This window comes from Bufo gargarizans, chromosome 5 (genome assembly GCF_014858855.1).
Source record: "Bufo gargarizans isolate SCDJY-AF-19 chromosome 5, ASM1485885v1, whole genome shotgun sequence".
NCBI classification, from domain to species: domain Eukaryota; kingdom Metazoa; phylum Chordata; class Amphibia; order Anura; family Bufonidae; genus Bufo; species Bufo gargarizans.
Genome location: NC_058084.1, coordinates 477,331,796 through 477,358,892, shown reverse-complemented (window position 1 = coordinate 477,358,892; position 27,097 = coordinate 477,331,796).

The following is a 27,097-nucleotide window of genomic DNA, read 5'->3' as shown; positions in this document are numbered from 1 at the left end:
GCAACGGGCTGGCCACCTCCATCCCGGCCGAAATCCTGTGCGGCGTGAGATTACGTCATCACACCAGCTGACGTGGTGATGTATGACGTACGGGATTTCGTCCGAGATCTTCAAGCAGGATGGAGGCTGGTGGCCTGTCTCGAGCAAATGGAAAAGGTAAGTTAAATTTTTTGGGTTTTTTATACTATTTCAGGTTAAATAGATTCACTGACACCAAGCACGAGGAAATTCGGCTTCTAGGCGAATCGAATTTATCCAGAAATTCGGATCGAATTCCGCTTCGTGGGATTCGAGTCGCTCATTTCTAATACCAGAATATTCTAGGGGGCAGAGGGCACCTGAGCTTGGATCTTACTGCTGTTTCTGCACCCCGTATTGCTACACCCTTCTTCCACCGATTGGATAGTCTATAAGACTGACTGTAGCCTGTTGTCTCCAATCAGATACTAGTCCACATATGCTCCATAATGATGGATGGACTATAATTGGGTACCAGGGCTCATTCACACAAGACTCCTATCTATGCATCATGATGCTCCAGAAAACCTCTGCCACTAAAGTCTCAGGGCCGAGCTGCCAACTTCCCTGCCAACAAACAGCGGCCGTATCTTTTTAGGAAATGAAAACATGGCGCCACGTAAGGCGTATCCTAAATTAATCCTGAAATAATTTGGAAACTTGCACTCCTTCAATCAGGCTCAGCTAGCAGATTATAAAATCACTGAATGGAAACTTGAAATAAATATGAAAGCCAGCCTAACGATTGACTTTATATAGATACATTGTTTCTGAGCAGCAGTCTTCTCCGCCACAATGTTGCATGCCAGCAGCACCTGGGGAAATCAACAGGTTGTAAATTAATTAGGAATTCGCAAAGGATTTTCTCCAATACTCTACTGGTGAGAAACAGCCTTGGGGAACATAACAGTTTCTTGGACTGAATGCACAGTGGGGAAACCTATAAAGGTGGAAGTGTATTTTATGCCAGATTTAATATTAATGCTTTACTGCCGTATACCGTAGATAATTGAATACGGGTCTTGTTTTATTACTGTGCTCATTAGATGCCATTACATGACAGACGAGGGCTGTAACAGTTATCAGGGGCATAGCTATAGGGGTTGCAGAGACGTCAGTCACACCCAGGACCAGGTCCCTGTGTCACTTAAGAAGTCGCCAGTATTAGGTAGGTGTGGGGTCGGTTACATCTCCACCAAGGAAATGTATTACCTATAATTTTTGGCTTAGTTAAAAAGTGTAAAAAAAATATTCAGTTTTTTTCTAATCTGTCTCTATTTTCTGATTGTAGATTTCTTAAAGTTTATTTTCTGTACATGATTACAGTGGCGGCCATCTTGCCTGAGCTGATTTTAACAGCATTTTGCAACATGTTTTACTGCAGCCACAAGGCCATAGACACAATAGACTGGAGGGGACTTCTATGGGAGAGTTTTGTAGCCATGCTCTGTCACCTGTGCTGAGGCCATTGGGCAGGGAGGGGGAGGAGGTGCGCCGTGACATAACCTATTGTGAATAGTGGGTCCTGTGTTCTCTAAAGGTGATATCTGTCATTGTAATCCTGTCTGTGATGTTATGAGATGGCTGCTGGAGACAGATTTGTTATTAGGCTTAGTGACCAGAGTGAAAACTGCAAGATTGTAAATATATATATATATATATATATATTGTGGGGTTTTGCTCTGGTAGACAGGCTAGGTCGGACGCAATACAGAGGCAACCACAAAGTCTTTAACTTAAACAGTTCAGTGTTTTATTCACACATAAGGAAAAACAAAATGTAACGGTTTGCAGTCTTGGTGTTTTTTCACACCATAAAAAGTTCACAGAACAAAAGCCTTCACCTGCTCATCAGTTTTTCCACCCACAGTCCACAGCAGGCTTTAGGGCCTGTTCCCCAGCAGGCGTCTCTCAGTGAGATGTGGCTTCTTTTCACTCCCAGGAAAGTTCTCAGTTCCCAAACACACAGAGACTGACAGCGCTCCACTGTTAGAGAGAAGAAAACCACACACAGCTGAGACTGCTGGCCGGGTTTAATATAGCCAGTAAAGACCCGACCTGGAACGTGGGGAGCAGCCACCCACCCAGCACTTTGGCTACTCCCAGTAAGAGCAGGCCTGGATCGGCTTTACAGCCATACTAACAGCAAACAGTGTCAGTCAGCACTAGCTGCCGCTGACACTCAAAGCTACTGGCTCTTACCTCACCGAGGCCAGGAACCTCAGTGACACATACCTTCCATCAATGACGGACCCTTGCACCTTCCTACATACTACCTCCCCCCTTGTTCAACCCTGAGGGGTGAACACCCGCCAGACAGTGTACCTGGGACAGGGCATCTGCGTTTCCCTGTAACCTGCCTGCCCTATGTTCCACGGAAAACTTGAAGTTTTGTAAAGACAAGAACCATCTGGTGACCCGAGCATTCCTCTCTTTGACTTGGCTCATCCACTTGAGAGGGGAGTGGTCGGTCACCAGACGGAACTTTCTCCCCAACAGATAATAGCAGAGAGACTCGAGTGCCCACTTGATGGCCAGGCACTCTTTCTTCCACTATACTGTACCTAGTCTCGGCTGGGGTAAGTCTGCGGCTCAGGAAAACAACGGGATGTTCCTCCCATTGACGTCCTCAGAGAGTAGAGCTCTGAGGCCTACTTCAGAGGCATCGGTCTGTACCACAAACTCCCTTTTGAAGTCGGGCATCACCAAAACCGGGGACCCACACAGGGCCGACTTCAAAGCAGAGAAAGCCTCTTCTGCCTGCTCATTCCAGTGGACCGTCACAGACTTCTGTTCCTTCAGGAGCCCTGTCAACAGAGCCGCTAAAGTGGCAAAATGGGGAACGAACCTCATATAATAGCCCACCATTCCCAGGAACGACTTTATTTGCCTAGTGGTGACAATTCGGTGCCAATTCCGAATTGCCTAAATTTTGTTCACCTGAGGTTTTATAATTCCGCACCCAATGACATACCCCAGGTACTTGGTCTCTTCTAACCCTATTGTGCACTTTTTTGGGTTAGCGGTCAGTCCTGCCTTCCTAAGGAGTCCACTACAGCCTGCACTTTTGGTAGATGACTTTCCCAGTCGGTACTATGAATGACAATATCGTCCAGGTAAGCCGAAGCGTACCGATAATGTGCACGAAGTACAACGTCCATGAGCAGTTGAAAAGTGGCAGGGGCGCCATGCAACCAAAGGGTAACATCTTATATTGGTATAGCCCTTCTGGTGTGATGAAAGCAGTTTTCTCTTTGGCAGCCTTCATCAAGGGTACCTGCCAGTACTCTTTGGTGAGGTTCAAAACAGAAAAATACTGATCTTGGCCTAACCTCTCAATAAGCTCATACACCCGAGGCAAGGGATATAGAGATTTCATTTAGTTTGCGAAAATCGTTACAGAACCGTAATGTCCCGTCCAGCTTGGGTATGACTATCTGACTGGCCCATTCACTTTTGGACTCCTCAATAATGTCTAGCAGCAGCAGTAGCTGCACTTCCTCCGCGATGGCTTGTCGCCGAGCCTCGGGTACCCGGCATGGTTTTGACCGGACTTTTGCCTGAGGCTCAGTGATAATGTCATGCCAGATTATGTAAGTGCGTCCAGGGAGGTCTGAGAATACATCCGTGTTCCGACTAATGAACTCCCTGGCTTCCAGAGTTTAGAGGAGAGGATGTCAGCAATACCTCGTAGGGCCCCTGCCACAGTAGCTAGGAACTTACTGTCTACGGTTGGTACCAAAACCAACACCCGATCCCCCCTGCAGATTTTTGGTGGCCTTGTAGCGCTCCTGCTGGTCGACCATCTCTAAAGCATTACCAGGAGACACCTGGCCCATCCAGTGCTGGAGAGGGTACGACAACAGACGGTCCGCCAACAGACGGTCCAGCATAGCAGTAGGAGTCATTATGTCAGGCTGCAGCCATTTTTGAAACCGGTGTAGCAGGTCATAATATTGTGGTCTGGCAAGTTCAGCCGGGTTAAATTCCCAATGATGCACCCGCTGGGCCCGGACCAATACATTCACCCCATGTCTCGTCAGGAACTAACCTTTTACAGTCGGGTAGTCGGCCGCTTGATCATCGGGGAGATCAAAATGCACTTGATGGGGTCCAGACGCCAGGAACGGAGTGACGACCTCAGCCCACTGGTCTCGGGGTAACTTCTTCCTCACAGCCACCTTTTCGAACACCGCCAGATAGGTCTCAACGTTATCCGAGGGGGTCATCTTATGGATCGCCGCACGGACAGCTCAGTGTTTTATTCACACATAAGGAAAAACAAAAAGTAACGGTTTGCAGTCTTGGTGTTTGTTACCACCATAAAAAGTTCACAGAACAAGAGCCTTTACCTGGTCATCAGTTTTTCCACCTGCATTCGAGAAAGTGGCCGTGAGGGAGAATCTACCCAGAGAACAGTGGGCTGAGGTCGTCACTCTGTTCCTGGCATCCGAGTCCCAGCAGGTGTATTGCAACTTACCGGATGAGCAAGCGGCAGATTACAGGAAAGTCAAGGGTGAAATCCGTGAACGATATGAGGCTACCAGGAAACTAAAGGGGGGCTCTTTCAGGAAGGCAGCAGTTAAACCACGACAATCTCCACCCCAGACCTGGAGACTGGAGCTGAAAAAGCCCATCCGGGAGGTACCCACTGCGGACCGACTGTCTCCATATTGTTGAGCCCATAGACACTAACTATGGCTACCGTCGGTCACTATATGCCAGGAAACTGTGTGCAACAGATACCAGTAAGTCTTTAGATAATAATCACCTGTGCCAGGTGGAAGTGGGAGACACTCCAGCGGTGGCTCTGCTGGACTCAGGGAGTTTGGTGACCCTGGTAAGGGCTAACCTGGTGCAACCTGCTGAGTTTACTGGCTAGAAAGTCGAGTTAATGTGCATACATGGTGACTTAAAAGACTACCCCACCGCACTGGTGTCTTTAACCACGGTTGCCGGCAGGAGGATTCATGAAGTGGCCGTCGCCACAAAGCTACACTATGAACTAATAAAAGCAAGAGACTTCCCTTGCTTGCCGGAACTGTGGCCAGCTATGAGACTTACCAGTCCCCAAGAGTCAGGGATAACCCCAGTGTATTGGCCTTGCTCAGGTGGGAGGCCAGAACACTGGAAACCCGAGGCCGAAGGGCCAGCGGTAGGAGTGACCGCCACTTCGGTCGATGAGGGGGGAACAACCCCTCTAAAATGTGATGGTTGGGGAGGTGCCGCCGGGCCCTGCATTGGCAGACTTGAATGTCTCCGGTGATAATTTCGGTACAGCACAACACAGGGAGAATGTGGGAGAATGTGTTAATTATCGATGGAGAACTACAACAACTGGGGGCCGAGTCGATATTTCTGCGTTTTGTGGTTCTCCATGATTTGCTGTATCGGGTCAACCAACTATGAGGTGAGAATGTTGAACAGTTGGTGGTGCCCAATGCTTATCGAAAACTGGTACTAGATCTAGCGCACCAACATGATCATCTGGGATTACAGAAAACACAGGACTGTATACTACAGCAGTTTTACTGGCCCAGAGTGTTTAGAGAGGTGGAAGAGTTTTGTAAGTCTTGCCTGACCTGCCAGATAACTAGCCCCCAGTCCCATTTCTGTAGTTCCTTAGTACCTCTCCAGATCATCGAGGTCCTGTTTGAAAGAATCGCTATGGATCTCATAGGACCAGTACCAAAGTCCGCTATAGGGCACCAACACAGTCTAGTCATCCTAGACTATGCTACACTGTACCCGGAAGCGTGCCATGCATACATCGGCAAAACTCATAGCTAAAGAGTTCATGGAGATGTTTTCCCACGTATGACTACCCAAAGAGATCCAAGATCGTGAGGGAATTGTGCAAATTGCTGCACATAAAACAGTTACGGACGTCCGTCTACCATCTGCAAATGACGGGCTGGTAGAAAGGTTTAACCAAACCTTAAAAAATATGTAAAAAGAGTGGTGTCCAAAGATGGAAGGGACTGGGACCTCCTCCTGCCCTATCTCATGTTCACAGTGCGAAAGGTGCTCCAGGCCTCTACTGGGTTCTCGCCCTTCTAACTGCTATATGGCAGACATCCTCACGGGCTGTTGGACGTAGCCATGGAGGCATGGGAACAACAGCCCACTCCATATAAAAGTGTAAACCCAGATACAAGAACGGATAGAAACCGTGTTGCCTCTGGTTTGGGAACATATAGAGGCGGCTCAGCGAGCCCAGAGTCGAATCTATAACCGGCAGGCTTGAGTCCGGAGCTTTTACCCGGGTGATCGGGTCTTGGTTCTGGTAACGACAGTGGACAGTAAGTTCTTGGCTAGGTGGCAGGGGTCATACGAGGTAATAGAGAAAGTCTGATATGTAAATTACAAGGTACACCAGCCAGGGCAGCAAAAGCCGGAGCAGGTCTACCCTGTTTATCTACTAAAACCTTGGAAGGATAGGGAGACCTGCGCTGATGACAGACCGCGGTCGGTTTGTCTAGGGCAGGCATGCTCAACCTACGGCCCTCCAGCTGTTGTAAAACTACAACTCCCACAATGCCCTGCTGTAGGCTGTGGCTGTAGGCTGTTCGGGCATGCTGAGAGTTGTAGTTTTGCAACAGCTGGAGGGCCGCAGGTTGAGCATGCCTGGTCTAAGGGAAGAGGTTTTAGCTCCTCTGTCTGCTGCAGGGGAAGCCGTTGCCACAATAAGAATTGCTGACAGCGAGCCATCCTCTAATGCACGGTCACATCTTGCGCTCCCAGGACGCCGGCACATGGCTCCGCAGTGTGGGCTTTTTTTTAACGTGTCAGCTGCTGACAACAGTGTTGCCATCTGCATCCTGTGCTGTCAACGCATAAGTCGCAGTAAGCCCAACACTCACCTAGGGACGACCGCCTTAAGAAGGAACCTGGCCTTCCATCACCGAGCCCAGTGGGAGCAACGCCGTCAGAACCCACAAAGCCATACTCCCGGCGCTCCACGTTCTGCCTCTTCTTCTCCTCTCTCCTCTCATTTGTCCTCCACTCCACCTTCCACCGTGCTGTCGTCGCGTTCATCTGGCACAAGGCAGGCTTCCGTGGCCCAAATGTTCGGGCGTAAAAAAATGATGACGCTGGATAATCCTCTTGTCCAACATCTGACCGCTGGCTTGCTGGAAGTACTAGCCTGCCAACTACTGACATATAAATTGGTGGACTCGGAGGCCTTTAGAAAATTTGTGGCCATTGGCTGTCACGGCCTATGGTGTGTTTTGTGACACTTTCCTTCGCTTGGTTGCCCATGGCAGCGTGTGGTGTTGTGTGCATGTGGTGGCGGTGTCTCAGCCCTATGGCTGATCCCCAGGACATGGTTGCCACGCATGCCGTTGCCCGCGGCAACAGGTGAAGTGTGGGTTTATGTGTGTACTTCCCCTTTAAGTGGCCGTCTTCCCTTGCCTTTTGTTAGAAGGGTTAACTCCCTTCTGTGTGTGTGATCACCTGGTGTGTCTGAGTGTGGGTGTGGCTACTTTGGTCTATAAAGCCTCTGCTGTTTTCAGTTAGCTGAGGGGTTCTTCAGCCATGGTTGCTGGAGACATCCTCCTGTTATACCATCTGCCAGTGGGGGCCACCCTTGTGGTCATAAGCTTTATGTATGGTGTTTAGTAGATGTCTCTTTGGTCTTTATTTATTGCAGCATATAGTTTCCTGGTTTCCCGTGTGATGTGTGTTGTGTGCTGTGTCTCTTGTGTTGTTGTGGACAGCAGCATTTATACATGGGTTCCAGGCTCTGTGTCGGTGGCAGGTAGGTGTGGTACTAGTCTCACTTACCTGCCATTGCCATATGTCTGTTTCTGTTTCCCCTGTCTTTATAGCTTGGCCAGTGAGACTCCTGTTCGTCCGTATCTAGGAGGAACAGGTAGTCTTACCCAGCTCCTAGTCCAGGGCCACCCTGAGGGGGGGGCAGGAATATTAGGTTCTGGAGTATGAGCCCTCCTACCATCAGGGTCGGCTCATACAGGCTAGGAGACAGGGTCAGAATTAGGGATTGTTAGGAGGTGACCTGCTCCCTGATTCCTGTCCTGGCCATGCTCTGACCATCCATCTGCTGATACCGCACGGCTGAGGGTTTTCCCCATCCTCAGCCGTGACATTGGCACACTGCAATGGAAGGTCCCCGGAAGGAAATATTTCTCCCATAAGGGCATCCCTAAACTATATGGCCACGTTCAGCATCAAGTTAATATATCTCTGTCATACAGTGTCAGTGCCAAGATACATCTGACCACAGACACGTGGTCTAGCAAACACGGGCAGGGAAGGTACATAACTTTTACTGCCCACTGGGTGAACCTTCTGACCACCATCAAGCATGTAACTCGTTGCACCCGTGTGGATTTGGTATTACCATCACGGATTGCATACAGGCCTACCTCTTCTTCTCCTCCTCCTACTCCATCCTCCGTCTCCTCCTCGGCTGACTCCTCCTTTTCCACTGCTACCGCCTCTTCCGCTGCACCCCCCAAGCTCCCCAGAATCTATTTGACGTGCCAGATGAGATGTTGCCATGCTGTGCTGCGGCTGTTGTGCCTGGAAGCCAAGAGTCACACTGGTCCTGCTTGCGTTCAGCTCTGCGTTCACAGACCGATCAGTGGCTAACCCCACTCAATTTGACAGTTGGTAAAGTGGTGTGCGACAACGGTGCCAATCTGCTGAGCGCGCTAAAACAGGGCAAAATTACATGTGCCGTGCATGGCACATGTCCTGAACTTAGTCGTGCAGCGATTCATTGCCAAATACCCCGGGGTCCAGGACGTCTTGCAGCAGGCCAGGAAAATCTCTGGCCATTTTAGAAGATCTTACAAGGCCATGGCTCGCCCTGCTGATGTTCATCCAGCACACCATACCTCCAGCCACAGATACCAGATAACTAGACCGCTGAAGAAGGTCCAACTAGGATCGAAACGTCCGGTCGATATGTTTACTAAAAGTGGCTATAATAATGTATGAAGTACCTAGATCATGAGTCAAAAATTATGATGCTTAAACAATAAATTATACACAATAGCAATATAAATTTCTGTGTGCCGCAATTTTCTCTTCTACCACTTGCCCGTTAGATGCCTGATTCACCTTGCATATGCTTGATAGGCTGCTCCAGCAGCAACGTGCCGTTAATGACTAACTGTACGAACTCTGCGGCAGGACAGGTTCTGGGGAGCTTGGTTTCTTTTCACCGCGCCAGTGGCTGCTCATGCGCGACGCATGCAGACTTCTGCGGCCATTTGAGTAAATAATCAAAATGGTCAGTCACAGACAGGGCGCCATCAGTGACATTGTACCTTAATCCTTCTTTCTGGAGCGTGCATTGCGTCGTGTCATTGATCAAGCCGTCGAGGAGCAGGAGCTGAAAGATGAGGAAGTCACAATGCTGAATAAATTCCCAGGGGGGCTACTCCATCTGAGACCAGTCAGCAGGAGTCTGAAGAGGAGTCATTGGAGGATGGTGGCTGGAGGAGGAGGAGCAAGAAGAGCAGGCGTTAAACTTTTCGTTGTCCGTGGCTGGGGGGAGGAGACTGAGGACGACATTCTCCTGGGCGATGAGCAGGAGCCAGGGCGCTCCACCGCTTCCACTTTAGTACAAATGGGGGCATTCATGCTCCAGTGTTTGAAGAGGGACCCCCGTATAAAAAGCATAAAGGTCAAGGACTTGTACTGGGTGGCAATGTACTTAGACCCCCGGTACAAACACAAAATGGTGGACATGTTACCAGCATCACAGAGGGCTGTCAGAATGCAGCATTTCCAGGCCTTGCTGCAAGAGATGCTGTATTCTGCTGTTGCGGGCACTGGCAGAGGAATTTCCACCCACAGCAAAACAAGTGCGGGTACCAATCCTACCGCGCCTGCAAGAAGAGGGCGGTTTGAAGGTGTGCTGGTCACTTCGGATATGAGATCATTCTTGCAGCCAACCCATCGACAGCCACCCTCTGTATCCAGCCTCAGGGAACGCCTAGACCGACAGGTGTCCAACTACATTGGGTTAATGGCCGATGTGGATGCTCTGAGAAGCGAGGAACCCCTTAACTACTGGGTGTGCAGGCTTGACCTGTGGGCAGAGCTGGCACAATTTGCCATGGAACTCTTGGCTTGCCCCTCGTCGAGTGACCTGTTCGAAAGAACGTTCAGCGTAGCAGGGTGTATCGTGACTTATAAGCGCACTCGCCTAGCTCACGACAGTGTGGACTACCTTACATTTTTTTAAAAGAATGAGGCATGGATCTCGGAGGAATTCAGCACCTCTGATGACCACGTGTAATTGAATTTCTTCATGCCAGCCCACACATATCCGCCACCACTCAGAACAAAGAATCGTCCTTGTCTTATGTATATACAGCGGCATAAAAGGCCTTTTATGTCAGGTGAATGCCTAATTTTTGGGGCCTGTACTGGCCGACAGTTACATATTTATCCTGTGACCGCCTAATGTACCTCCAGCCACAGAATCCAAAGTTCTGTGCCATCAGGTGAATACCTATTGCCTAATTTTTGGGGCCTGTACTGGCCGACAGTTACATTTTTTATCTCTAGCCACATAATCACACCCTTTTCTCACTCCTCTGCCTCTCATTATGGTGGCATATGAACCGCATTCACCATAAGGACCTTCTAATGTCACAGGGTCATGTGACTGTGCCCCCCACCCCGTACTGTGCCCCTCACCCCATACTGTGGCCCCTTATACCCTACATTGTGCCCTCTTACCACACCCTGTGCAGTGCCCCTAGTCATTCCCTGTACTGTGCCCTCTTATACCTTTTTATCCAGTCACGGTATGGCGGTGTTATGCGGTCACTGTACAGAGGTATTATCCGGTCAATGTATGGTGGTGGTATCCAATAACTGAATGGCCATAACTGGATCCCTTTCCCTGCCCACTCCATCCTTTTTTAGACCTGGCAGGAGCGTGAAAAATATGCAGATTGCGGTGCTAAAGATCGTTGCGCCACAATCTATGTCAGAAATACACCTAACATAGACGTATTTCTATATAATAAATGACCACCTAATTGTATTATTATTCGGGGTAGGGCTAATATCTTTATATTATATAGATTCTAGTGTATTATACTGTGCCCTGTATTTCCTAGTAGAAAATGATCCTTGGAAAACACAGTCCTCATCCCTGACCACCAGGACCAGGTAGCGCTCTGTCAGTACATGGCGCCCTCCCCTCTCCGCCACGCTGCTCTGCTGTGTACTGGTGCTTATTCTGACACTAGGGCTGGGTTCACATCCTATTTTTCCCATCCATTTAATGCATACGAAAAATGTAAGCATTAACAGATGCCTCAGACTGATGGCGTACAGTGGCATCCGTTCACCATACAGTTCCATGGTAGAAAAAAAAATTACGTTAACATATGCATTTTTTTAATGGACTCTGCAGGATACAAAAACGTGGAGTGCTGCACATTTGTGTACATCAAACCGACAGGAAATAAAAAATGTCTAGGCTCCAGCAGGGCACACTTTTGAGAGTTTCCTTTTAAGAAGCATAAAAATGGCCCCTGATTAAAATACATATTTTTTGTGGGAATTTTTGCCAATGATCCCCCTCTGGTATGTCACTGTCCATGTTGCGGGACTATTTGTGCACTTCTATTAAGTGTTTGCTGGCTGCAAATATGACCTAAAGGTTTTTAAGGTTCACCTAACATTAAAGTAAATGGGGCCCGCCGCGAACGTGCGGTTCACGAACATTTGATCGCGAACGCGCATTTGCGAATCGTCCTGACCGATGTTCGTCCAACACTAACGGTCATATGGATAATCCAATACATATTCAGTTATACTTTTCTAAGTTGGGAATAATTTTCCCATGTGAAGTTACAGCTTATCACCTAAGACTGTCCATTAATGTTCCAACCCAATATACATAAGCCATAACCATTCATTTTAGTACCATAGAGAAAATGGTTAACCCTCATAAGCATTAAAAGGTTAACCTCAATGGGACTGTCTACGTGTGAACAGCATAATTTTTTTATACGAGATGTTGTGCTTATTAAACCTTGAAAAATTTGGTCTGCCATTCTTGAATTTGTCTGCACCCACCATTAAAGGAGCCCAAGCACTTCCTGCATAGTATCCATACAGTCAGTAATAAGTCAGTATGCCGAAAGATTCTCAGCTCCCCCTAATGGTAGTTGCGGGTAGTTGGAATTTTAGCATTTAACTCATAAGTTAATGTTGGATGTTAGTATATTATTCTTATTATTCTGATGTATATCTCAAGCTGGATAGCGTCTCAATGTTCTCAGAGCCAGAAAAAATATTTCCTATTTGCACTGCAGTTATTACATCTAATGTACTATCAAGTTTTTGGTCCATGTCTCGTTACTTTATAAGATTTCTAATTAGATAGAAGGTTAATTGTGGGAAAACAATTCTGCACTCTGGATGGTAAGGACATGAAAATCTAGAAAAAGGAAAATACAAAACGGACTACCTGATTGCAGGGGTCATACATTCATGACATATTTATCAGACCTGAGAGTACAGCCCAGCATGCAAGGGCCCTAAACCCAAATTCAGCATCCAACAAGTCTGTCCACACAGTAGAACCCCATATCTCACATAGATTTTCATGGGGGTCCTGTAATACTTTATTTTACCTGCAGGGGCGCTGCAGAGAAATGGATTCACATTTTGCCTCTTGTCTCCCAATAGCTACAAGTTCATAATCATCACAGAAAAAGTTGTCTAATCTGAACTATCCCATTAATTTTTTGGGGGGTTTTGGGGGCTTAAATATTGATGATGTATCTTTAAAATACGTCATGAATATCAGATAGGTGGAGTCAGACTTTGAGCACCCTTGCTGGTCAGTTTGAAGGGGCCACTGCACTCAGATGTGTGCTGAAGGCTCTACAAAGTACACTAAGCACAGCCCCATGCATTGTATAGCGGATTTGACTGGTATTGCAGCTCAATCCCATCTACTTGAATGGAATGACAGGGGAAGAATGGCCATGTTACCAATAAACGTGACATCACAGACCCAAAAATGAGGCTGTAGCGCTCACCCAAGTGTTGTTACCCCTTTGAAAAGCTGTTTGGTGGGGGTGCCAGATCCCAGTGATCAGATGTAGATGACCTATGCTAAGAATAAGTTATCAGTATTTAAAAAAAAATTTATGGATCACTGTGGTGTTTAACAGATATGCCAATGTAGTTGCTTACCTCATGTACATTTTCTTACATACTTTCTTCCCCAGTTTAGGCTCTCTTGACCTGTTTCCATCCTGTATCCAACCAAACCCATGATGCACTTCTCCTTTCTCTGTCAAAGCTCCAGCCCCGCCCCTAACAAAGTCCAGCTAGTTTATAGCTCCCCCCACCCTGCTAGTTACAGATAGGAGTCTTTGTAGCAATAGAGGGGGTAGTTGTTACTCATAGCAGCATTCCTCTTACTATGAAACTCCCCTTGGGCTCTCCCTTCTTGGCACACCCTGGTTCTTGGGTTCTCCAGTCTGGTGTTGGTTGGGGTGCCCTTGTGGAGATGAATTGTGAAGTGCAAGGCAGGGTCCCTTAAAGCATGAGGTGGCAATGATGAGGTCAATTTAACAGTAGAACAGTTCTTTACTGGCAGATACGGTTACAATGTAGCACAGTTTAGACCTTGCAAGAACAGACAGCTCTTTTGCAGTTTTGCAGACCTTACAGTTCTGCTGCCAGGACCAAGATCTTTCTCTGAAGCAATTGTCCACACTCTGCACTTTTCTATCCCACAATTGGGCATCCAGACATAGGGGTGCAACACTACTCACACTCACTATGAAACCATGGGGCCGCCCCCTCTTAATGACAGACTAAATTCTGTTCCTTTTCCAGGTTGCTGTACTCACAGTAAACAGATCCACAGTATCCTCAGTAGGGTGTGGGACTCAGCAGACTCATAGTCTTCCTGTAAAGTTTGTCCAGACTCTAGGCCTTTCATCTTCTGCACAAGTTAGCTGTGGAGTCTTTTAGACAAGTTATCTCCACAGAGCTTCTGTACGCACCTCTTTTTACCACTGGAATGCTTCACAATATTCTCATTTTTTTTATTTGTTTCTCTCTCAGATGCTGGTTTTTAATGTTTTTTGTTCCTTTTTGCATCTCTTTGCTGGTTATCTACTTCACTGTCTGAATAGACACTCACTTGCTCACTCCTCCCTATGGGGAGAGTGGAAACAGACCCACCTAGCCACAGTACATAAGGCCTGTTAACTCATTGTGCAAGTTACTTATATGAAATGCATTGTGGAGCACTGCCATAGCAAGGGGACACAACACTCAGCCAAGAATGGAAGGTAGGAGCAGTATGGGTAAAGGAAGACTTTACAAAAGTAGAGCTCCCTTTATAAATGATATTAAAGGATGTTGATGCACACCTGAAAATTCATTTAAGCCCTAGAAAACCCTTTTAAGGCTTTATTCACATTTACTTTATGCCTTCCACCAGAGGTATACGTTGGGAGCATTTCTCAAGGTTTACCTGTGATGAATGGTTGTGATTTATTTCATTGTCAATGCATACAATGGCATACATCACCCGTAGAACCCCATGACAAAAAGCACTGTATACCACAAGGTATATTTTTTTACTTTATGGCTCTGAATAGAATAATGTAGTTTTCCATGTTATTTCTTATGTTGCAATAAACAGTTATGCTAACAAGGAGACTCTAGTGGCATATGCCGGTGGAATGGGGTCCTATGGAAGCGCTTGGCGTTGGTTGGGGTGCATAAGAGCCGAAGAGTTGTATTCTCTTAGGCTGTAGGCACAAATTCTCTAGCTCCACACATAAAATATTTAAGTCCTGTCAATTTTTTTTCCAAATAAAAATTTAAAAATAGTTACAGGGCTACAAAAGTTCATATCTAAGATAATCAGTTGCAGTTTTTGTGTTTTAGCTGCCAGTAAAAAAAATAACAATCTGATGATTTAAATTGGCTGAACTTTGAATTTCAAGGGAGAAAAGAGTCTTCATCAGGGGCAAAAAGTTCACGGTAACCACAATTATTCCACCAAATGGCATCTCTAGAAAAAGTCTCCAGACAGTCCAGAACGGCAGATATCCAAGATTTAGAAGCACTTAAAACTGACGTCATGTAATGGATCCAGATTATGGAGGAATTTGATCCCGAGATACTTACACTAAGGGTGTTCCTCCGGTAACATCCACATTAGTACTATCATACGTTTAACCAGATTAACTCTGAGCGAGAAAAGTATTTTTTTCTCAAGCCCTACAGATAGAAAGTGTCTGGTACTCATTTACGATGCGTATCATGTATGGAATGCATTTGGTTGGGAAAAACATATAGTACAACATGAGTATTGTAGGGTTGGACCCAAGCTTGGCACGAAGGTATATGCTTCAGGAATGAGAATGAAGTTACAGAAATATAAGTCAACTTGAATAAAGCCACCCATGAAGAAAATTATTTCATGATGGGAACAATCGCCCTTAACCCTGGAGAAACATTCCAATTTTCACCCCAAAAAATTTAGAAAATGGAAAAAGTCTGAATTAATAGGAAGAGATATACAGTGAGGAACAGAAGTATTTGAACACCCTGCAATTTTGCAAGTTCTCCTACTTAGAAATCATGGAGGGGTCTGAATTTCACATTGTAGGTGCATTCCCACTCTGAGAGACAGAATGTAAAAAAAAATTTCAGGAAATCACATTGTATGATTTTTAAAGAATTATTTGTCTAGCACTGCTGAACATAAGTGTTTGAACACCTGAGAAACAGCAAGAATTCTGGCTCTTAAAGACCTGTTACTGTGCCTTTAAAAAGTCCACCTCTACTCCACTCATTAATCTAACTTAGTAGCACCTGTCCTAAGCTCTTTAAAGACACCTGTCCACCCCACAGTCAGTGAGACGCCAACTACTACCATGGGCAAGACCAAAGAGCTGTTAAAAGACACCAGAGACAAAATTGTGGACCTCCACAAGGCTGGAAAGGGCTACGAAGCAATTGCCAAGCAGCTTGGTGAAAATAGCTCAACTGTTGGAGCAATTGTTAGAAAATGGAAGAGGCTACAGACAACGGTCAGTCTCTCTCGGACTGGGGCTCCATGCAAGATCTCACCTCGTGGGGTATCACTGTTGATAAGAAAGGAAAATAACTTTTTGGTCTAAACTTCACTCGTCGTATTTAGAGGAGAAAGAAGGATGAGTTGCATCCCAAGAACACCATCCCTACTGTGAAGCATGGGGGTGGTAACATCATGCTTTGGGGGTGTTTTCTGTGAAGGGGACAGGACGACTGCACTGTATTAGGAGAGGATGAATGGGGCCATTTATTGTGAGATTTTGAGCAACAACCTCCTTCCCTCAGTCAGAGCATTGAAGATGGGTCATGGCTGGGTCTTCTAACATGACAACGACCCGAAGCACACAGCCAGGATAACCAAGGAGTGACTCCGTAAGAAGCATATCAAGGTTCTGGAGTGGCCTAGCCAGTCTCCAGACCTAAATCCAATAGTATTATAATAAAACATCTTTGGAGGGAGCTGAAACTCTGTGTTGCTCAGTGACAGCCCGAAGCCTGACAGATCTAGAGGAGATCTGTGTGGAGGAGTCGGCCAAAATACCTGCTGCAGTGTGTGCAAACCTGGTCAAGAACTACAGGAAACTTTGACCTCTGTAATTGCAAACAAAGGCTTCTGTACCAAATATTAACACTGATTCTCTCAGGTGTTCAAATACTTACGTTCAGCAGTGCAAGACAAATACATTCTTTCAAAATCATACAATGTGATTTCCTGTTTTTTTTTTTTATTCTGTCTCTCAGAGTGGGAATGCACCTACAATGTGAATTTCAGACCCCTCCATGATTTCTAAGTGGTCGAACTTGTAAAATCGCAGGGTGTTCAAATACTTCTGTTCCTCACTGTACATAAGTCAGAAGATCGGCAACCAATTGTTTGGATTTGGTAGACAGAATGATTCAGTGGTGGATTGGCCATAGACCTTACAGGGAAATTTCTGATGCCCAAGGAGCCACCGGAGCCTTCTTCGCGGCCGGCCATTGGAAGTTTTTGGGGAAGTATTTTGTGCTGCTGGCCGCAGTATTTTGTGATCGACTGTGGTATTTGTCTCTGTTGAGGTGGTATAATGTGCCACAATATGGTATCGTTGGCCCTACCTACTTGTGTTGGCCCTGCCTTCCATCAATTTGGACCCGACTACAAAACTTTTAGTATTTTTTCCAGGGCCACTTTTAAGTTCCCAGTCCGCCCCTACAATGATTACTTCGAATAATCATTATTGAGATAGGTTGTGTGTGTGGAGGTTCACGTCATGTTAGATTTCAACATGCCTTCAGGGGGAAGCTGCCACCAAAGGGGTCTGGCATTAGCCTACTCTAATCTGCCCTGTGAAAAAAGCATGCAAACTTGGCATGTGTATCAGGGAGTTGGGCATAATATCTGTCGCAGAACAATCTTAAGAGTATGGCTACCCGCTGTCAATCATAACAACCTAATATTCCGATGAGCACCAGGTTATGTAGGGTGTCCCCTAACAGGGCATATGGAAGGGGGTTCTCCATAGTGGTCACGTCTTATGTGCACCTAGTTAATGTATGGGGAAGATGAAAAAAAAATATGCTGACAACAGAAGTTTTGAGAATGAGATTTGCATAGGATGGTTGTCAGAAAATAGTTCAGACTCCAGATGTGGCGGAAAAATTCATCCAAGCTTTAAGATATTTCAATGTGACATTGTGCTGCAAAATATCATGGTCTGGAATTTCAGAACCTCAAGAATGACTGAATAGTCTTATAGCGAATGTCTGCCTTTTAACAATACATCGTCCAACATTATGTCAAGAACCTTCTTAATATATCTGTATAGGGGTCAGAGTTTTTCACATCGAGAGTATCAAATCTCCTACATAGATATAGAATCAAGTGATAAAATTGTATATACCTGAATCCAGAGCTCTGCACTGAATTTTAGGGTGGTCATTCACTTTGAAACTAAATTTTCAGGGAGGACAAATATAAAAAAAATGCGAAACATGTTGAACTCCTATTCATTATCGCTTTCCTTCCTTCCCAGGAAAAATATGAATGGTTTTAGAAATGCAAAACAGGTGTTAATAAGCAAAAAAAAAAAAAAAAAAACAACCTGAAGGAGTTTATTATGTGTAATAATTTTTGAAAAAGATGCCGTAATTCACTAAGGTGCCTGGAATTGTTAACACATTTCCACACGGCGCTCGTACTGATAAATAATGAGATTATATATAACCGCTCTCTTAGCACATTGCACACATTCATACTCTTCTAGAAAAAATTACCAAAGGAAGCAATTAAGGAAAGTTTTTGAACTGTTTTCTTTTGTTCAAGGTACTCTTTTGTTTTCTAAGCACAGTGCCATACATTGTATGGTGGCTGTGCTTGGTATTGCAGTCCAAGCCCATTCACTTGAATGGGATTAAGCCGGACACAGGCCATGTAATTGATGAACATGACGCCACTGGCCTAGGAAGGTGTCCGTTCACTCACAGAAACACTGTGGGCTCTTCAAACTGCTGATCAGTGGATGAGTCAGACCTCCTCCCTCCCCCGATCACATATTGGGACCCATCTTGAGGATAGGTAATCTATATTGAAGTCCGGGAAAACTGCTTTATATCCTATGGGGGCTCTTTGCCCTTTTATTGCACAGAGACAGAGAATATAAAATAGTAATGCTGTCACACAGTACTAATACAACACTTGCATGCAGTATCTAAACAATACCACTATACAGGGTCCCAAAAAACACCTGCCGGTGATGTCTATCACAAGTAAGTTTGAGGTCCCATCCCTTTGTGACTTTGTACTCCTATATTCTGAATGTTTGTATTAAAGTGGTCGGTTGAGTGCAATGTGGAGATGGAGTAGTTGAGACTACTTGATGTTGAAGGCCATGGGCAATTGCCCCAGTTTTTAGATCACATGTAGCCAGATTACACGAGGGGTTCCTGTAATCTGGCTAAATGTGATCTAAAAAGTCATGTTTCTGGATGACTTTTTAAAAGGATTGTCCGTGTTCAGGGCTAAACCTGAACATATCCCTATCTTCACCCCTCCAACCTCCTGATATGAGCTCTCCTTTGCCCTGCGCTGAATCGTGCAAGGAAAAGGCATATTTTGAAGATCCGGTGACGTACCGGGCTCTCCATGAGGGACTGCTAGGTGAAGGCTTCCGCCTAGCAGTGAGCCCGGTACTAATGGACAGGCTTTAGCGCTGCCCTAGCCTGTAAAATGGCTAGGGCAGAGCTAAAGTCGGCCCATCGGAGCCAGTGATGTCACCAGGAACACTGCTGGGCGGAAGCCTCCACCTAGCAGTGTGCCAAAGTAAACAAAAAAGCCTGTGCCCTGCGCGATACAGCGCAGGGCAAGGGAGAGCATTGGAGTATAAAATGCTCCAATGCTAATATCAGAGGGGCCGGAGCTCTGACCCCAGACAACCTGTCCACCCCACAGTCAGTCAGACGCCAAATACTACCATGGGCAAGACCAAAGAGCTGTTAAAAGACACCAGAGACAAAATTGTGGACCTCCACAAGACTAAAAAAGGCTACGGGGCAATTGCCAAGCAGCTTGGTGAAAATAGATTAACTGTTGGAGCAATTGTTAGAAAATGGAAAAGGCTAAAGACGACTGTCAGTCTCTCTCGGACTGGGGCTCCATGCAAGATCTCTCCTCGTGGGGTATCACTGATGATAAGAAAGGAAATGCTGATATCAAAGGGGCCGGAGCTCTGAACCCAGACAACCCCTTTAAGATAAATTCATCATTCCATGGTTAGCGATTTTCTCCACATTTTTCTTACTGGGGATGTGAATAGGTTTGGTGCTGCCTAGACTGGGGTGTGGAGTCCAAGGAATCTCCTTGTTCTTCAGCCTTAAATTGTACCTACACTTTCAAATTAATTTTCAGAATAAGCTATATGAGTGATAACCCTATATCTGACCATTATATGACTTGTATCTGCCGCTTTGTAGCAGTTTTCCCCTCTGCAGGCTTGTCCATGAACTGGTGGATAAAAACTAGCCGTAATGGTGTCTCCCCATAGACTGCACATAAAGACAGATCTTGCTCTCGAGCTCTCACTTACTCAGAGGCATCATACAGGACATGCTACATGCGTACTGAGCAGTACAGATGTGAATAAAGCACTTGGGGGAAGATATAATACTTACTATTATCTGCTGCAGCCTCTTTGCCTGTGTCTGTCTCACTGCAGTTCATACCCCCCTTCCATCTCCATAGACTCTTATGGGCAGTTATAATCTGATGCCTCAGTGAGACCAAGATAGAGTTACCAGGGTATTCAGAGAGAATTAGCTTAGGAAAGGGGATTGAAGAAAAGAGCTGATAACTAGAGAAAGAGGCATTGTTTTCTAACAAGATATATTCAAAGTTTCTTATATTTGCCTGTACTATTGATTAATGCAAAGTTATATAAAACATTACTGTCCATTTAACCTCAGAAGTAGGTATGGACTTTACCAGTCTGATTCCCAGGTCATAGTCTTCAGAAGAGCTCCCAGTTGGTGGTAGTATTGCTGATACAGTAATAGTGTAGGCAAGAATGGAGCCAAGGGTTAGAGTCAGGAGTAAAACAACTGGTACAAGGGTGAGGCAGAAGCTCCATCTAGAATAATATTGAAGTCCATATTTGGTTAAACAGGGAAAGGACCACATTCAGCAGACAAAGAATATATGGAGGCTTCATCCTTATAAATAGGTTGCCAGGTCCAGCATCATCTTTAACCCCAGTTGCTTTTGCCACTCAGTGCTACAGAAGTTTGGCTGCTGCTCAATCCAGCTCGGCAACAGCAGAAAAAGGCGACATTGCAAGAGTAGCAGACGTGGAAGAGTCTGTTTGCCAAAAAAGATGGTGTGGCTGCTCACTAGGAGCCTAAACGAGATCTTGATGAGGGGGGCAACAAATCTAATCACCTGACTAACCTAGTCAAAGCAGAAGACCATCCCAAACTAGGAGATGTTCCTACAGCTGAAATAAATTGTTCAGAAGTCAAAGATAAAATTATGCATCAAAATGTTTTTTAAATGTCTTCCTTCCCAGTGCCATACCTATATTTTCAGTTCAGTGAAAGAGAACTTGAGTTACAAGTTATTTGCTTCCAAGATGTTGGATCCAGACCAGGATAGCAAAGGCCTGATCCAGCAGGGTCAAAGCAGAAAAAAGAAGACATTGTGGAAGCAAGAGCAGCAGAAGTGGACGTGTCTGTTTGCCTATTAAGAGGATGCAGCTGCTTGCCAGGTCCTGACACTAGATCTCGGTGAGGTGGGTAACAAATTTGAGAGCCTGAACAGAAGTCTAACTTAGTCAAAGCAGAAGACCATTCCAAACTAAGGGGTGTTTGCTATTAGTAAAGAGATCTACTTGTGGGGCACATAGTTGCTTTAGGCCAACGATGGGAAAGATCGGAAGTCTGATGCCCCTCCCCTATCAAAAATGATACCTAGGAGAATTTTGTAAGCCAAAATAAATTGTTCAGGAGTAAAAAAAAGTTAAAAAAAATTGTTCATTAAAAATATTTTTCAAAACATTTTTTCCCAGTAAAATAATAAAATTTTGGGTTCAAGGGAAAAGATTATAAGTTCTGAATTATGTTTCCAAGATGTTGTTTTGTAGATGTTATTTCTAAATCCTGTTTTTAAGTTGACATTTAATACATCTTAGCAATTGCTTCATAAAAAAGGCAATAATACTTCGGGGGCATTAAGTTCATCAAACTGCTCTTTAGCGAGATGAATGTGGGGTGGTGGTGTAAAAGTCTCTTTCGAAGACTTGAGGAGGCAGAACAGCAAAAGGTACAATAAAGACTGCCAGGATAATGTGGGCTTTGGAGACATTAGACATGGTGACTACAGGGGTGAAAGACAATATAGAATAGTCTGTTGATAAAAGAGGACAGGACCCACGATTTAAAAAATAAATAAAAATAATATATTCTTGATGCAAATCCTCTTCTTCTTTGCCTTGTATTATTCTTCGAAGAGCCAAATTACATGTTGTGGGCTTGCCAGATGGTTGCATTTCTCAAGACGATTGATGCCATCTCTGCCTATCTAGCAACACGACACTGTATAAGAGAAACACTGACTCTCTCGGGAGAGAGCGGCAATAGAGTCCTTTGTTAGTGGTAGTGTCACAGAGGAATAACTAGTCCCTACATCTGTTCTTCTTTGTTAATAGACAGGTAGATCTCTAGTGTTCCCACGGAAGGTCTACTTACTGTCATCTGACTAGGACTCGTAGTAATATTACCTATAAGTTGGGTGGATGATTGGGGAATGATACAATGATACTGTTACAAGGAAGGGATGTGTATAAAATGAGAAAAAAGGTCTGCCAAAAACAGCACCAACTCTAGTCCATGGGTTGGTCAGGTATTGCAGCTCAGTCCCATTTAAGTCCATGGTTTCTCATAAAATCCATTTAACTATCAATAATCTCAATGTTTTTGGAGAATCCCTTCAGGATGGAAGTCTAGTGATAATAGGACTTTGGTAACTTTGACTGTTATGTGGGTACTATGGCTGGCATTGCTGTGGAGGTCCACGAGCAGGCATTGGTCCAGGGCAAGTACTGTTATGAGGATCCTGTGGTTGTGACTGTCATTATCATGAAAGCTCTGTTAGTGATTGGCATAGGTGGGTTTTGTGGCTGTTACTTCTATGAGGATCCTATGATAGACATTGTTATTGGGTCCTGTGACAGGCACTGTTATTGTGGCCCTGTGACTATCATAGTTATGGGGGTCCTGTGGCTGTCACAGTTTTGTGGGTCCTGTGGCTGTCAGAGTTTTGGCTGTCTTTTGGCAGGCACTGCTATGAGGTTCCAATGTCTTCACTCTTATGTGTTCACTGTTATTATATTTTTAGTACCTTGGCAAAATAATTTCCCAGAAAGATGGGCATACTCTGAAACGGTTTTGCCACCACTGGCCAAGGGACAAAGATCAGGATGACAAACCCGGGTAAAATTTGCATCTATAGGAAGCAGGAAAAGTCTTGGGTAACGAGTTAGTAAGTTTGGGTTTAAACACATCTACAAAAACTGCCACATGTAAATGACCTGTATGGATTAAAAAAAAAAGATCTGTAAAAAAATTAATAAAAAATAATCACTTTTCACTGAATTTGTAAAGATATATTCGGGGTTGGACTGGCCCACCAGAGGATCCTGTGGGCCCATACCATAATGGACCCAATATCCAAGAGAAAAATTCCATTTGGTTGCCTTTTAAAGCCAATCACTTGGCACTAGGGTCTATTTCTGTGATTTGGTGATCTATTAAACTTCATTGTTGATATGGTGGTTGAGCCTTCAGAATAATGTCCTCTGGTAGGCCCCAGGAACCTCAGCCCAACACTGGATATATTCTATACATTTTGTATATCCATTTTGAATTTCAGCAGTGCCAGAATAACTAAAACCTTATTAGAACTTTAAACTAAAAAAATAAATAAAAATAAATAAATAAAATATAACAATAAAATCTGTAAAATTGTAAAAAAATCTATATTAGAAATTGAAAAAAAAAAATCTATATTTTTAAATACAAGAAATAAAGTGAAACTAGGCTGTATAAATAAAATGTCAGAGGGATGCCTGAGAAAATAAACCTTTAAAAAAGAAAAAAAGAGAGTAATTAAGACTAATTTATTTTCATGGGAGTAGTTCTTCTTTTGAAGAAAAACAAAGGCCTCCACTTGTACAAAGTGAGAATATAACTGCCCTGTGAAAGGTGACATTTGATGTCCAGACTTGAGGAGCTTCCAGCTAGAATTTCAGCTGATCACACGAGCAAAACAGAATGCAAACCAGACATGAAAGTCAACCCTGGGGGATTATGGTCCAGGTGAGTAGTTCTTTGATTGATTTGACAACTACAAGTATGGTGACAAGTTCTTTTTAAGAAACTTCTAGGTCAGATGCTGATCGTAAGGGATCTCAAGGTTTGGGGATTCTTCTATGAGGATAAACAAAGATATAAAGTGCAGATAAGCCATATGGTGGTACCAAGATTCTAGTTGTGGCCATTCGTTCAAAACCAAACAAAGCCTATTCAAAAAGTTGCTTTTCTTCCACAATAAAGGTAGCTTTCCCTTTTAATTTTGTCTGTGACATAATGCATTTCAGCATGACAAGAGCCAATAAGAATAGCATAAAAGATGTCATTAATTTTCAGTCTGTCATAGGACTCTCCAGGTGAGTAAATTTTATGCAAGCCCTACTTGCACTAAAATGTGCAACTGTTTATTTTACCCCCCCCCCCCCACTCTAGCTTCATTTCTAAAAAGAAGGCCTAGAGGGAAGAGGTAGGTTGCCAGCAGCGTGACAGATTTACTATAATTTACTTCAGAAAATGTAATAAATGAGCACATCGTCGGCATAGATTTTACTTTGTAGGAGGTTTTTCTATAACAATAACCTGGGCATTGGCTCACTGGGAAGTTTACCTGTAGGCTCTACAGCCAGTCTATGAGCCAGAACAGAGAGACGTTCTGCTCATCTGAATGGCCGCCATATACTACTACATTCTGTCAAAATCAGCACCTTCTCCTGTCTGAGGAAGGTTGTCTCTGATGATACTACAAAATCTTAAAAAGTGGTGTCCCATTTGGATGATCCGTTCTCTACATAAGGTCCATCAGTGATCAGCTGATAGATACAACAGGACACCTAGTGAAGCTGAAGGCGGCCAAACACTTCCCCTGCAGCAGCAACTTGAGGACAAATGAGGTATTACATGGCCTTCATTCAAATTAATGGGTGACTGTCTAATGCATGGTCATGAAAGGGAGCTGCTCGACTTTTTGACTTACAGATGGCGGTCCAGAGCAAGGTCCCTCTTCTATGAGATCCCTAGGCCCCAATAGGGCTTATGGACAGAGGTTATCCTAATTAGGCAACAGTTATAATGCCTTTATATTAAATTTGTTCTTGGTGATAAGATATTTTTGGGTCTAAACTCACTAGAGTTTGTGCTATAGGCCAAACCTTTCATTAAGTCTTCACATCTGGCATCAAATATAATCATTACTTATCTATTCTTGCACACATCCTTACCCGCTCTAACTTCCAGACCACATATATATAATACAGCTATTTTCATTGGAAGCCAGTTAACCTACCAATATGTTGTTGGAGTGTGGGAAGAAACCAGATTTCCTGGAGGAAACCCATACAAATACTGGAAGAACATACAGTATACACTTGGTTGGGTTCCTGGTTGGGATCGAACCCATGACCCCAGTTCTTCAGTACAGAAAGGCCAGCTCCAGGGAAGAAAAAAAAAGTTGGAAAAAGTCTAATTATTTTATACACAATCGAGTCACATTATTCTGACCACCAGCTAATATCCAGAGTAACCTCCGTGTGCAGCATTGACAGCAGGGAGTGACTCCATAAGGTCCTGGTAGATTGTCACATGTATCTGGGGCCATGCAGACTGCAGTGCATCCCACAGCTGCTGAAGGTAGCATAAGAAGGGGGGGGTCCATAGAGCGAAACAAGATAATTGAGATGGTCCCACAGATGCTCAATTGTTTTCAGTCTGGGGAATTGGGGGGTGGGGATAGTACTTGGAGTTCTTGGCCATGGTCTTCCAACCAATATTGGACATTTATAGCCATGTGACATGTCACATTGTCTTGCAGGAAGATCCCATCTGCCCCATATTAGAATGTTAGACAATCAGCATGTATGGGTGTACTTGATCTGCAAGGTTGGATTCATACCAAAATCAGTTGAGATTGCCTTCCACGATGGTGATTGGCCCAGACAATGCCACAAAAATGTTCCCCAGACCATAACGCGGCCACCACCAGCTTGTGTTCTTCCAACAATGGCTGCAGGGTGTTTGTTCCCTGATGTTTCTCGCCTGCCACATCAACATGCATTCATTCCATGAAGCAGAAAACGTGACTCATTGGAGAAGACAACCTTTTATGAATCAATGGAAAGTAGGGAGAGGCCATAATAATGTTACATAGTTGTTATGGTTGGAAAAAGACAAAAGTCCATCAACCTGTAATCCTTCTATATTGATCCAGTGGAAGGCACAAAAAAAACCCTATGAGGGAAAAAAAATCCTTCCCCACTCCAGATGTGGCAAAGTGACTCGACTGTTTTTTCTTGCTTTTGAATTTTCTTACAGAAGCCTACAGCTTTCCAGGGTGTAACATTAAAGGGGATGACCCATCTCGGCCATTAATGACATATCGCTAGGACACCACTCGCACCACGTATGCAATTGCAGTTCTGAAAATAGTCAAGGAAGCTCGCTCAGCTCTTTTTAGAAGTGAATGGACGGTGGCCGCGCATGCATGGCTACTCTCCGTTTACTTCAGGAGCTGATTCTGGAGATAGGAGCAAAGGTGGGACCTGCAACTATTTGACATTGAAGGCATGTCGAAGCAATATGCCAAAAATGTTTCAGATGGGCCAAACCCTTTAAGGGCTGCACATTCTCCTTCTACCCAAGGAACATGCAGCGTGCATGTAAAGGAAGGAACCACATGAAAATTTGAATGAAAGGAGCTGTCTGGGCAAAACTGATGCACAGAACACAGGAAGAACATCAAAGAGAGAATCCATGTGTCATGCTTTACCCACTTTAGACCGGCACTGGGCATAACCTCTAGTGAGCCAGTTCAGGTAAGAATATATGGGCATAAGTTGCAGGATTTGAGGTAGGGGTAGACAGCTATAGGGGTACATCCTTCAGCTGTGCAGAATAAGAGAACTTTGAACTGATCTGCCTAAAACTGTTGTGTGTGAACTATACTGTATTACTACATTATTGTGAGAGTCTTGGCCCACCAAAGGATCTTCTGGTGGTCTCTGGTCTGGTCAAACCTTGTTTCTCATAGTTTTCAATAAAAGCTCTGGTTTCTATGCTACATATGATGTTTGCACTACCTGCCTGCTTATGTAAGAATGGAATGTGATATAGTTACTGTTTTACTGGGCTTTGAGGCAGCTGCCTGACATTCCACATGATATTTATTCTACTGCAA